The following is a 13,512-nucleotide window of genomic DNA, read 5'->3' on the forward strand; positions in this document are numbered from 1 at the left end:
CTCCTTCCCTTTTGCAAGTGTCCCTTTCTACTGCTGGTTTTCCTTCATAAGCTGGCCTGGAGGTGAGAATTTCAAACTGGTGTGGTGGTGCACATGGGTTGAGATACCTGCAGTCTGTCAGGGGCTTTTTTTCCCAGCTCTGAACTACTCGTGTTCTACCAGAGTGATCAGGAAAGGTGTACTTCTGCCTGAGGGCAGAGATGTACCCACTGATCTCAGGTAGCTGGGCAAAGACCCGAGTTCCCCAGTGATGTGGTGGTGACCAAGGCATCAATAGTGATGACTGGTAGTGAATCAGGAATGGGACAAATGGGGTCAATAATGATAACCTGTCTGTGCTGGCAGTTAAGTGTAGAGTAGGGTCTGCTTTCTGATTCTAAGTTAAGGAATAACATCCTAGCTTGGAACATAGCTAGTTTGGAAAAAGCTTGGAGAACTGTAACTCCTCTATTGTTGCCTTTCCAAAGGGGATTAAATAAGACAATAACTAATAAATAATATACAGAGCTTATGTGTCTGTCTTCAATCGGAGTTTAAACAAAGAGATCTGGGCTTTTTAAGTGCCTTCTCAAATGTGCAGCTCTCTGGAAATATTTCTTGCCAGAACATCCCTGGCATTGCAACAGACGGTACTTCCTCCCTGAGCAGTGGTGGCCGAGCCTGGAATGCTGGGGCAAATGAGGGAAATGATGGGATGATGGTGACAAACTGGTGCTGCTGTGCCATCCCCATCACAGCTCTGTGTGTGGCCAGCCCTGTGTGCCTGCTCACTGGCTGCACATGTGTGTGGTGTGGCCCAGTGCCACATTACTGGGACACCTGTGCCCTAACCTGCCACTGCAGCCCAGTCCCGCTGGCTGGAGGGCAAGCCCTGCACCCCATCAGCAGGACCACTGGGTGCTGGCTGGCTCCTACATGTAGTGAAGGAACCAGGAATTTGTCAGGCAGACCTGACTGCTGGTCAGCACAGAGAATCACAAGGTTAGGGAAGTAATCAAGGCTATACATGAGAAATTAAGTTTTACGCCTACTTGGGGCATTGAGAGGTGTTCTTTCTTTTTTTCCTGTAGACCAGAGAGGGGAGCTCACCTGCTTTTTATTCACTGCCACTCTGCTTTCTGCACCAAAATGCACATAAGGAAGAGTGGGAGACATAGACATCATTCATGTTGTGTCTATGGCCCTCACAGTTATAAACTTCCTGAGATCAGAGGGAATAAATCCTTGCCAATTAAAAGGCCTTTTAATGTCAAGTTGTGACTAATAAACATCTGAACTGCAGATGTAGCACTGTAAGTGTACCTGTTGCCTGGGCCTTTTCTAGCGTCAATTACTCTGGCAATTGTGGGTCACAATTATGCACCTTAGCTATTACTGAGAATAAAATAACACATCTTTTTGTTTCTTGTCCATTTGTTCAGTGCGGAGATGTCAACCTAGTTAAAGGAAATTTCCATTTCAGCCATCGTTTTAAGCTGTGTGTTTACAACTGCAAAACAATGTTGTTTGCCTATTGTATGCTTTTAAAGGTGTGTTTCCACAGCCACCATTACCAGAATTCAGCATATTAACAAAGAAAAACCTTACTGTCTGGTAAAAATGGGAAACAAAGTCTCAGTACTGCACAAAAACACGGTTTGTGCAGAACTTGGGTGGGTTTGGATGCCAATAGGTATCAAGATCAGTCATCAGCAATCATATGACAAAGTTAAAATTCATTTTTCCTACTTCTAGAAACAGTTTTAGATAATTAGAAACTCAGGATCCTAACTCTGAAATCTGAGACTGTTTGGTATCAATTCAGATTTTAATGACTTCACACCTCTCTGTTCACACCAATATCCCAGGGCAAAACACCCCCGTATCAGGCACTTGTTACTCCAAATTTTTATCTTAGTTTCAAGACCATGGTAATGATGTAAGTAGCTGATTAGTAATGGCCATCCCCTTTCTGTTTTTCCTGACCTTGTTACTCTCTTGAATAGAGTTAATAACTTTTGTTTTGTTTGTTTGTTTGTTTTGTTTTGTTTTTTCTTGTCTTTAGAGTAGTACTGCATCAAATGTTACCTGTAATCTTTTGTCCCAAGCATTTCAAATGCCTTTTAAGAAGCCAGGATCTCCTTGCTGAAGCATTGACCCCACTGTGGTTCCATTTGCAATGCAGTTTCATCTCTTAACAGTCTCTTGGTCTTTGTTTCCCTGCTGTACACTTGTGTCTGTGTGTGCTAGGAGGTGAGAGGGTGGACAGGAACTATAGCTTGAAATCTGCTCTTTTCTCACTTCTTGTTTTCTCCCCCTCACCCCAACCCCTTTTCACTCACACTTTTTAATTGCAAAGCCATTCAGCACAGTATAATGCTGCATGTGACTAAAACCCCACCTTTTATTAATGTTAAGTTCTCTTACTATGCTAATGTCTGGAAAGTATTCTGTAGATAGGCCACAAATTGCTTTAGAGTATTTTCTTTGTGTTATTTTGCTCTCTGCCCTGGATCAGCAAGAATATGGTTCAAATATTAATTTTATGGTGTGTCTCTCAGGAGTGGAATATAATGTTCAATCATGCATTCCATCTGCAAGGCAGTGGATGCGCAATCCTGCATTAAATAAAAAAACCAATGTGTTTTAAAGAAGAAACAGAAAGAAAGGCTGTGGCACATAAAATCAATGGAAGAAGAGCCTTCTATTATGCTTGCCTTTGTGTAAAATCAGAGGGAGTTGTGTAAACCAGACAGAAGTCAACTGTCTTAAAAACAGAGTTGATACATGACTTAGATTATGTCATGCTATTAAAACCTTTCTGCAAGAAACAAGTTTAGAAGCAGAATGATGCCTCAGATAAATATACCGGAGACCTTATGATGCACACAGTTCATATGCTCATTCCACACACCCGTATGCATGTGTATGGGTGTTTGTTCTGCTTTGCTCCATAAGTCCCTTAAAACTCTGTCTCTGGAGAGCATCCTTTTACTGTATGGGGTGGGAAGAAGTGCTCTACTCGTTGGAACGACATTCTCCCCTTCTTGTTTTCCCTACAGCAAGAAAACCTGAACAGGGCTATGGCTTTTGTCATTGCCTAGAGACATGCAAATATAATTATTTTGAATCCTTGTCCCCTTACTCAGGGTTGGTGATTCGAAGTGACACTTTCTGTGGAGTCAAACGGCTATCTTTGTGTCATTCACATAGTGTAAGTCTCCCTAATGATGCTGCCCAAATACCGTGTGTCCTCTCAAGAGCATCTCCAGTTTTCTTACAGTGCCCCTCCAAGTGGACTGTGAGATCTTGGTGACTGTGGCACATCTCATCATGTGAGCAGCTGGAGACTGGTATAGGGCTTTCGTTTAGATAATGAAGAGGCCTAGTGAAAGCCCTGTGTTGAGCAGCAGGGCTCTGAAGCACTGCTAATTGAAGCAAGGCAAATGCAGGGTATTAGCTTGAAATTCAGCAGGCGAGAATGTCTTCAAAGTGAGCCCAAGCATAGAAAGAGATGTTCGCTTTTCAATACAAATGCTTTGAATGCCAGTGAGAATGGGAAGGCAAGCTCTGGAGAGGGAGAAGCCCAGGGGAGCCTGTTCTCCGATCTCCCTTGGGATAACAACCCAAGTACTTCTCTGTATGGGTGCTTGACCACTCAGGTTTACTAGAAGGAGCATTTCAAGTATTCCTCCCCAGCGTGTCTGCTTTATTCAGGAAAGCACAGTGCTTCTTGCTTTGGCACGTCCCCAAGTGCTCTTGGCAAAGCTGTCAAATGTGTCATTGTAATGAGAGGCCTCTTTGCCGCGGTTTGAGCAGTGAGAGCTGGCTGGGAAGCATGGGGCTGGGCTGAGGAGGACTGGTTGCAGAGAGCTCTCAGCGGAAATCCTTTGACTCTGGAACTTGTTTGCTCTGGCAAACTCACTATGCCTGTCTGGACACAATGAGGGTTCAAGACACATGGCTTTTGTTTGGTTTTCCTGGAGGGAAGGCTTTGCTTTTCATTTGGCTGAATTTCTGGGTGGTAGAGAAAGAGGGAGAGAGAGAGAGAGAGTGCGTGCTTCAGGCTTTATCAGTCTGGGCCTTGTGTGAGGGTGATACTGGTGCCTTTTGCTGACCTTTAGCTTTTTTAATCAGATATGAGTACCACAGAGGCGGGCTCTTTATGTGCCCTTGACAATGAAATAGAGGTTAAGGCACTTGAGGGAAGTACAGGTTTCTCTTGTTCCTTAGCTGCAGGTGGAGATTGGAAGGATGTACTCACTCTGTAGCTCCTAGCAGCCTCCAGCTCTTTTTCTACCACCTCTAGATCTTCTGCCATAACCTCACATGGCCATGACCCACCTGAAAAGCTCTCAAGCTGTTAGGAAAGTGAAGTCATCGGAAGGTGTGGTGTGCAGAAGATCACAGGAACTCCTGGAGGAAGAATTACCAGAGTGCAGAGAAAATCACTGTTAAGATGACAACACAGAGAGTCTCTAACATATTGTTTAAAATGTGGTGGTGGGGAGGGCAGCTTTGACTTTGCCTTCTAGAAAGATTATTTATTTGTGAATTATAACCACATGAGGTAGTGCTTGTAATTTTAGACTAGTTCTGAGAAGATAAGGCACAACATTTTGTTAATCTATGGATCCTGTAGAGACCCTAGTTTTTAAAAATGCTTTGAAACAATGCCATGCGATGAATGAGAAAGCACACAAACTGAACACACTTTAGCAGCAAATCTGATCATTGTGTCTCCCCAAATCTGACCTACCAGATCCTAGATAATTGCAGTATGCTTTAGAAGCCATGAGGCAGGGAAGACAATCAATTTAAAGAGCATAATACAGTAATGTAGCATAGCCCCTACCAGACAGGGGTGTTGCTGAAGAACAAATCAGCAAGAAATGTCTTTTCAGGAGCATCATGTGAAAGGCTGAAGGTTTACTAGTCTGTGAAGGCTGCAGATGTACAGCTTGTAAGCACTGAGATGAAACAGGAGTCGTAGAATTAAAGATTTATTTTCCCCCAATCCACTTTTAGCCTCTGGAAAAGAACTTCAAGGAAGCATCAACCTTGAGCACTGAACACCTAAAACTGGATTGCTGACCCTGTGAAGACAGTGGGGGATTTTTCGCTGATTTTGTTTCACTATGGGCAATGCTCCCCCAAATTCTCAAAAGTCAGATAACAACATGCAATAATTGCACCTTCCTCCATGTAATAGCTGTTGTGATTTCTAGTGAGTTGCACAGGTCACTTTAAGCACACTCCTGCTTCCCTGAGCTACACTGTGGTTTTACTGGAAATTTGTACGTTTGGTCACAGCCCCTGCTGAACCAGTGGGTGCTTCCCCTGTGCTACCACTTCAGCAGAAAGTATAGAAAACAAGAGAGATTAAGTGACACCAGGGAAAGGTGTGAAAGTGCACCATGCATGCAGTAAAGACAGTCTGGGGAAAAGACAACAGTCCCAGTAGTGTAAAGAGAAGTTGAGTCATTAAAAGAGATTGCACATTGGGTAGTGTAGTGCCTATACTAAGTCTTTGAAAGTGTATTTAGCACAATGCTCCCGACAGAAAAGAAACTTTGAGAACTAGGCCACATTTTCAAACTGGCTGCTATCTCCCCACAAATACATGCCTGCAAAGTGCATTAGGTGTCTCCCTGCGGCTATTAACTTGCCTTTCCTCTGATCACAGTACTGTGCAGGCCAATGTCTCTTGGAAGGGCTGAGATTCCTGCTTTGGGCATGTGCAAGCATGGAGTGAGCTGCAGGTGCTGCAGAGCGTCATCCCCTGGATGGTGGTCAGTCTGGTCAAGGCTTATCTCCCAAAGGTATTTCTAATTGTTCTAATTATGATCTCCATAGGGTAAGGTGGGTAACCTGTGTCGTGCTGTAGTATCCTTGCTCAATTGAAAAGTAATTCTGCTTTGCCTTTTTTGCAAGGTCATCCTGCAGAAATATATTCCTTTTCATAAGTATATTAATTACTTCAAATGTAAAATTCATGCCTCATGTATTAGTACAGCTGCAGTATTTCACCCTATTGGAATAAGAACAATTTCTGTGCATGAAGCCAACAGTGACCCAAATCTGCAAAGTAAATGAGTTGTAAATGAGACTCCTTCCAACAGCAGCATCTTTGCACAGAATCTTTTATCCAGGAACCTCATGAAGTTCAGCCAGGGGAAGTGCAAATACCTGCATCTGGGGTGGAAAGCCCACGGCAACTGGTGCACATTGTGGGCCACCCAGACGGAAAGCAGCTTGTCACAGAAAGACCTGGGGAGCCGACGATATCTGCTTGTGGCAAAGAAGATGAAAGGTACACTGGGCTACATTGGAAGAGGTATTGCCAGAAGATCAAGGGAGTGATCCTTCCCCTCTACTCAACACTGGTTAGGCCTCACCACAAGTGCTGTGCCCAGCTCTGGGCTCCCTGGTACAAAAAAACCCATGGACACACTGAAGAGAGTCCAGCAAAGGACCATGAATATGATGAAGGGACTAGAACTCTCCTCTGTAAGGAATGGCTGAGAGATTTGCCACTGTTCAGCCTAGAAAAGAGAATTCTTGGAGAGGATCTCATCAATGTGTACAAATACCTGAAAAGAAAGTGCTCAGAGGACAGAGACAGGCTTTTTCCAGTGGTGCCCAGTGACAGGACCAGAAGCAATGGACACAAACTAAAGCACAGGAGGTACCGTCTGAACATAAAAAGGAACTCTTCTATTGTGAGAGTGAAACACCGCAGGCAGAGTTTGCCCAGAGAGGCTGTAATGTCTCCAACCTTGGAGGTATTCAAAACATACTGGACATGGCTGTGAGCAACCAGCTCTAGGTGGCCCTTTTTGAGCCGTGGGGTTGGACAAGGTGACCTCCAGATGTCTCTTCCAACTGCAACCATTCTGTGATTTAGGAAAATTCCTACTTTTTTTACTATTTTCCAGAAGTGCTTTGCAACAAAGCCATGTGAAGAATGGGGACCCAATTAGGAGTGCAATTTGACATCACATCTTTTCTTGTCCCCTTTGTTTTCGCTTCCTGAGATCTGCCAGATACCCTGTTCAGTCTTGACTGTAAGGTCTTTAATAGCATCAGAGCAAGAAAGCAGATGCCAAATAACTAAGTGTGGGAGCCTGGCTGGCTTTCTCCTGGTACTCAGCATAAGGGAGATTGCAATGCTGTATTCAGCCTTTGATAGAAAACTGTGAGTACTGCAGTCTGCCTGTTCTCTTTACATTCACCTTGTCTGCCTGAACCTGAGCTTACCTGATGACTTATTCAGTCATCAAAGTGTTTATTCATATTGTAGAAGGCAGATAGGTCTGTTTGCTGTGTGGTGGCCTTTTTACTCTTGAGAGTCCACCTGGACTGTGAGTAGGTCCTGATTGTTGTCTATATTGACAGCAAGTCCGATCTTGAGAGTCGTCTCAGAGGATTTGTGAGGATAGAGGTAGAGGTAATGCATCTTGTGGTCTGCAGGGTACAAATAAGGAGGTAGTCAAAACCTAGCTTCCTGCTTTGGGAACCAGCAGGGCTACCTTCCTTTTGTAGGGGTAAAGGGAGTTTTAAACTCCACAACCTGCATACCAGCTAAGCAAGGAAAATAGCTTCCTTCCTTCCTAACTTGGACACAGTAAAGGCAAATGCATTCTGGTGACATGATTTTTCCCTGAAGCAAAATGCTTTCAGAGCTTCACTGGCCATATGGAGCTCTGTACACGCAGTTTTCCATGAATATTGCATTAATCCATATTCCAAGTTATGAATTGCAATCAATCCATTCTTACACTAACCAAGCTGCAGCTGCTCCCAGCTGAAAAGTCTTTTGAACTCTGCCAGACGAAATATTCCAAGTCTCATTCCAAGGTGCAGTAGTTGTCATTGTGGTTCTCAGGCTCTCATACATATTTAATTTAGTGTATATATCAAAATGTGCATTCTGCTTACACTGAAGCTGGTGCCAGTGCTTACAGTGATGTTGTCTGAAGACTAATGAAAGACCAAAATTGCTTCAATACTTGGTAATATGTTGATTTCAACTTTAGTACAATTAAGCTCTGTTGGTAGTAAATAATTCAAACCCCAAAATGAATGTGCTGCATGTAAATTAAAGGAAAACATCTGCTGCAAAGTTTCAGGGTGTATCTGGGCTTCCTCTGCGTTTGTGGTGTTTGGAGGTAGGAGACAGCTTTGCCCTCCTGCAAAGATGGGAGCCATAAGAACTGAGATCCAAGTTTTCTGGTGCTTCTCATGTAGTTGATTTCTGTGCTTGCTTGTTGTAAGGAAAGAACATCCTGACACTTCAGGTATGTAGGCTCTGGTGATCTCACAGAGGATTCAAAACAGCTATTTTTTTTGGAGGTCTAGGTTTCAGGGTTTTTTTAATTTATTTTTTCTATCTTAATATTAGTGAATTATATTTAAACTCTCTAAATTAATAAAAAATAAACGTTTCAGTGACATAATGTGGGAATTATCTTCCATTTCAGTAAATGTGGACAATGTTATGTTATTCATATTGAATCCTCTTTCATGTAGCGGGGTACAGCAGGACGTAATTTGTTCACTTTATGAGCTCAGGACTCTCATGTTTAGTGCTAACAGCTGAGTACCCGACCTTTCCATTTTTAGGCCACTTCCTGGGATTGTTTGAGTGCTAGTTGTTTAACATTATTTTGAAAAGAAATTCTTAGTACCTTATAGTTGTTTTTTAGTGAACTTGTGCAGATTGTGCCAGGATTGAAAAGTATTGAGCCTCACCATGTTTTGCCAGTAACTCTTATTTCATGGGTAGTGGGACTGTAAAGCAGTTTTATTCTTTTTGGAATAATACAAGTCTTTAAAAAGGAGCAATTTGGGGATTTTATAGGGGTTCAAAACTCAATATTCACTCTCCACTTCCTCATTGGTTTTATATTTCTGTACATGTAGAATTTTTGGTATATGTACGTAGAGATATATAAAATCAAGTGGATTTCATAAAAATAAATGCAAAATGAAAATGGCCCAATCAAACCTTTACAGGGTAGTTTTTCTGTGAACTGTCATTCCCCACTGGAAACCAGGGGACAAATGCTGAGCAGCTCCTTTGGTCATGCTGTAGCCCAGCTCCTGCTCAGGTGGAGAGGGGATGGTGGACAGGGACGGCAGCGGGACAGAGGTTTCAACAGACCTGTATCTGGCAGAGGCTTTCTGCTTGCATTGCTGATGGGTTTAAAGGCGCCTTGGGGTTCAGGTGAATCTGAGACTCTCTTACGAGCATCTGAGGACTGCAATGTAGGTCAGGTCTGAAATGCTTATTCAACAAAATTCCTGAGGAAAGGATAATTAGCTCCTGTCATTCTTATCCCATTTTTGCACCTCAAATTCCTTTAGCTGCTCCCAGGAAGGACAGTCCATTTGATGTGAAATGCTGAGAAAACAGGCATTTTATGTTTAATCATAAAATGACATTTCTAACCATATATTTGTGATTAAGCCATTGTTTTTATTAGTCACAAGGGATAATTGCATCCAGAAATTCCCAAAGAAAAAGTTATACTGGGCAAACAATATTACACTGATGTTTCCATTATATGAGTAATTTTCTAGCACAGATCAGCCATAAACTTCCCTAAAGGGCCTATTAAACAGGAAGCAAGAAAACGGAGATGGGGCAGTTGCCAGACATTAGCGTGTCTAGCGCTCATGTGTCCATTCATGCCCTTGCTTTTTTTGTCTTTTGGCAATGTCAAACAGTTGGCAAAATCCCACTTCACAGGTAGATAGCAGACATGCAAGGGAAGGCCTTTTTTTTCTGGAGAAAGGAGATTCCTGGGGCTTGGGTCCGGAAGGAAGAGAAGTCCCTGGTTCCCCCTTGTTCAAGTCTGTCTTCTGAATCTCATTGCAATAGAAACAAGGATGTTCTGTCTTTCAATGAGCTTTGGGTATTATTTGGGAGAATACCTGAAACGTCCAAGATGGGAGTGCTGTTCCCAGAGCATAGTCGGGGATGACGGATAGCAAGCAGGATTCACCTTCCCTTAACTGTGGCACCAATGCTCCTACAGACTCAACCCCTGTGGTGGGTTGACCTTGGCTGGATGCCAGGTGCCCTTCCTAGCCGGATGGGGAAGAGAGTAAGATGGAAAACAACTCATGGGTACGGATAAGGCAGTTCATTAAAGCAGAAGCCAGGCGGAAGCTTGTGTGCACAAAAGGGAAGCAAAAGATAACAAGATTTATTCTTTACTTCCCATGAGCAGTGATGTCCAGCCACTCCCGAGAAGCAGGGCTTCAGCACGCACAACGGTTCCTCAGCAGGCAGCCATTGGAGGCAAGGAATGCCTGCCTTCCCACTCCTTGCCTTAGCTTTTATATCTGAGCTGACATCATATGGTCTGGAATATCCCTTTGGTCGGTTTGGGTCAGCTGGCCTACTTGGGTCCCCTCCCAGGATCTTGCCCTCAATTGAGGAAGGAATGTTACAGTGCTGATGCTGTGCTCAGCAGTAGCCAAAACACTGGCGTGTTATCAACACCGTATTAGCTACCGAACTTGTCTATCTCGTACTGGCCTTTTTAGCTACCAGCGTGCTTGCAGCAAATGTGGGTAGAGCCCTTCCCAGATCTTTGTTCATGAAGCCTAGCCATGATGATGATTAGCTACCAGTGCAAAGCTACCGACACCCATTTAGCTACCAATGCCTCACCACTATGAGGGCTGCTATGGGGAAATGAACTCCAGCTCAGCCAGACCCAATACAGTCCCTTTTGAAATACTATCCAAGGAGGTGAACAGGAGTCAAGAACTGCCCTAATCACTTGTCAAGTGTAGTAAGAACTGTTTTTTCTGTTGTAATACTTCTCTTACCTACACTGCCATGCAAGCCAAAACCCTACCAGAAATTTCACTTGTCCTATCATAAGAACATTTTTATTGGAAATAGCTTATTTCACACACTGATGTGTTCTATGGTATTCTGGCAAAGCAAAGAATCCAGTAGGGAGATTTTCCGAGAGGCCATGATGGGAAAAAATATGTTACCAAACATTTCCTATTGCACAGTGAGGCAGAAAAAATGGCCCTGCATTCCCCATTCCTCATGAAACCCAGCTCAGATTGTGTTGCTTTCTGCTGTACTGTCTGTGCCTGCAGAACCCTCCTCTCCTCCACAGGTTCGGGGTGTCCCTGCAGAAGCGAGGGACTCCTCTGCAAAGGTCAACAAAAAGCTTTTCTAAGGGGTCTGTTCAACAGCAAGCAAGAGCACCTGGGGTTAGTCACTACTATATCTCATATAGGGTAGACAATTATCAGCAGTGGCACGGGAGCTGCCTTGGCTGGATATTTGTAGTGGAGTATGCCAAGAGATACACCTTAACAAAGAGCTATGAGGAGATGTTTGAGTTGGCAAGGGTGCTGAAAGCAGTGCAGCTTGACTGGTATGACATGAGCTGATGTCTCCCTCTTTCTCCCTGGAGAGGTGGTGGTGAGGGTTTGCTTCAGGATCCTAGGTAAGGCAGCATGCTCTCTGGACGTACTTGGTGAGGGAGCTTGGAAAAGATTTCCCCTGCTCCTTCCCATGACGTCCTCTGGAAAGAGCTTGTAATATGTAACTAGCCATCCAACAGCCATTGTTCTCATTCAGATGACCCCATCTGTGCCCCAGAGTTATCATCTTCCCCTCATATCACGGTAAGAGCTATATTTTTTTCTTTATTTTTTTTTAAAAAAACTTTCTTACTGGCAAGATTATGATATGCCTGCCCTGCTGCTTTGCTCTAACTGATCCTCACAGCCAAGGGCAGGGTCTTTCCTCTCGCTTCTCCTAGAGACCTCTGCCACTGGCTTGCACCTTGAAGCTCTGGTGGGCAAACCCTGTTTCAACACACTCTGTGTTTGTTCAGTCCCCAGCTGGGGGATGAACTCACATTTGTTTTTTTTGGAGAGAGAGGACAGCACACTGTCCGAGCTGGGAGCCCAACACATATGGAAAGGTGACTCCAGCCCAGCAGGCCAAACATGCTCTTCCCCAAGCTGCACTCTCCAGTCCCCTCTCCTCCTTATTTTTCTATATTTCTTTTCCTATTTATTCCTGTTGGAGTTACAAAAGTCTGCTATCTGCAATCTCTGTGCACTCCTGATTTAAATATGGGCACATTCTGATTAACTTCTAGCTCTGTTTACATTTCCTCTTTGGTTCTTCTCGATTTAGGCTCTAATTATCTCAGTTGTAATCACTTGGTGTGATAAAGTTAAAGTAATAATGATTATTTTTGATAGTACAATGTTTTCTCTATAAATGTTGTAGCTAATAAAGACAGAATGCCAAGCTGCTTATGGGAAACAGATTTTTACGGTTCCTAAACAAATGCCTTGCATAGTTCATGTACAGATAATAAAAGAACAAAGTAACCCTTCTAAGAAAAATTTATATCTTGATTAAAAAAAAAAAAATCTATCCATATATTTATGCTCCAAAACACTGTTTTTAAAGGTTCAGAACCTAATATCATTGCTTGAGGCCAAAGTTGGGGACTCAAGATGTCTGCTCAGGTTTGTGCACCTCTGTGGCACTGGGAGCTGGGCTGCAGCTCAGGCCATGAATCTCTTCTGCTGTGCACTGCTGAGGGAACAGTTTAGCACCTTTCATGCCTTGTCCCATGTGATATCCAGACGTAGCACTTTTCCCTGGGGCTCTTGGTCTAGGAGGTGTTTTAAGCATGTCTATGATGTCGTTCACAGGAATATTTTGCTTTCAGAAAGGAAACCAATGAGCCTCAAAGCTGAATGAAGGTGTACCACAGGGGAAATGGTGTGCTAGGGCACAGCACGGGGAATATCACTTGCAGCCCCCTTCTCCTGAAGCTGTGTCATGTCACATAAAATAAATCACATTGCAGGTGGACGGTGTTACAAGTGTGTGTGACTCAATACAGAGTGTCTAGGGCACTCAGCTGGGAAAACATGGGCACACTTGGGGAGATAGTTCTGGGTTGCACTCCGTGCGTGAAGAAGGGCTGATGCACTTTATGTTAAGCTAGTCATAGCAGCTTGACACCTAAGCAGAGCACAGAGACTTGTCTCCAGGCTTCTTTCTTTTCCCTGGCCACAAGCATTATGGTGGGTGTTTGTGCATCCTTTCTCTTTGTCAAAGAGCCTGTAACTCACTTTCAAAAAGTTTGCAAGCATAAATTTTCATTTTGTTGGGTTTTTTTACCTATTTGTGTCAGATGCAGGGGCCATGCCTGCTGCTTGCACCCGAGATTTACTCAGATGACATTGGCAATGGGGTTTTTGAAAAGGGGTTTCAGATGTTGAGCAATCAAATGGCAGCTAGTATGTGGACTCTCTTCTTGGCTCAGCCAGGCTCTTTCTGTGCCTTAGGCACTTCATCCCTTCTAGGCTTTTCATAGTCATATGCAAAGAGGGGCTTGTGGGGGTGTGTATGTGCAGTTTATGTTAGTATTTGTCAAGTGTTGCATGATCTACAGCAGTGTGTCCTCTTGTAATAACACCAACATGTTACTGGAAGTCTTTGGACAAATCCATTATTAGAGT

This window comes from Pseudopipra pipra, chromosome 4 (genome assembly GCF_036250125.1).
Source record: "Pseudopipra pipra isolate bDixPip1 chromosome 4, bDixPip1.hap1, whole genome shotgun sequence".
NCBI lineage: Eukaryota > Metazoa > Chordata > Aves > Passeriformes > Pipridae > Pseudopipra > Pseudopipra pipra.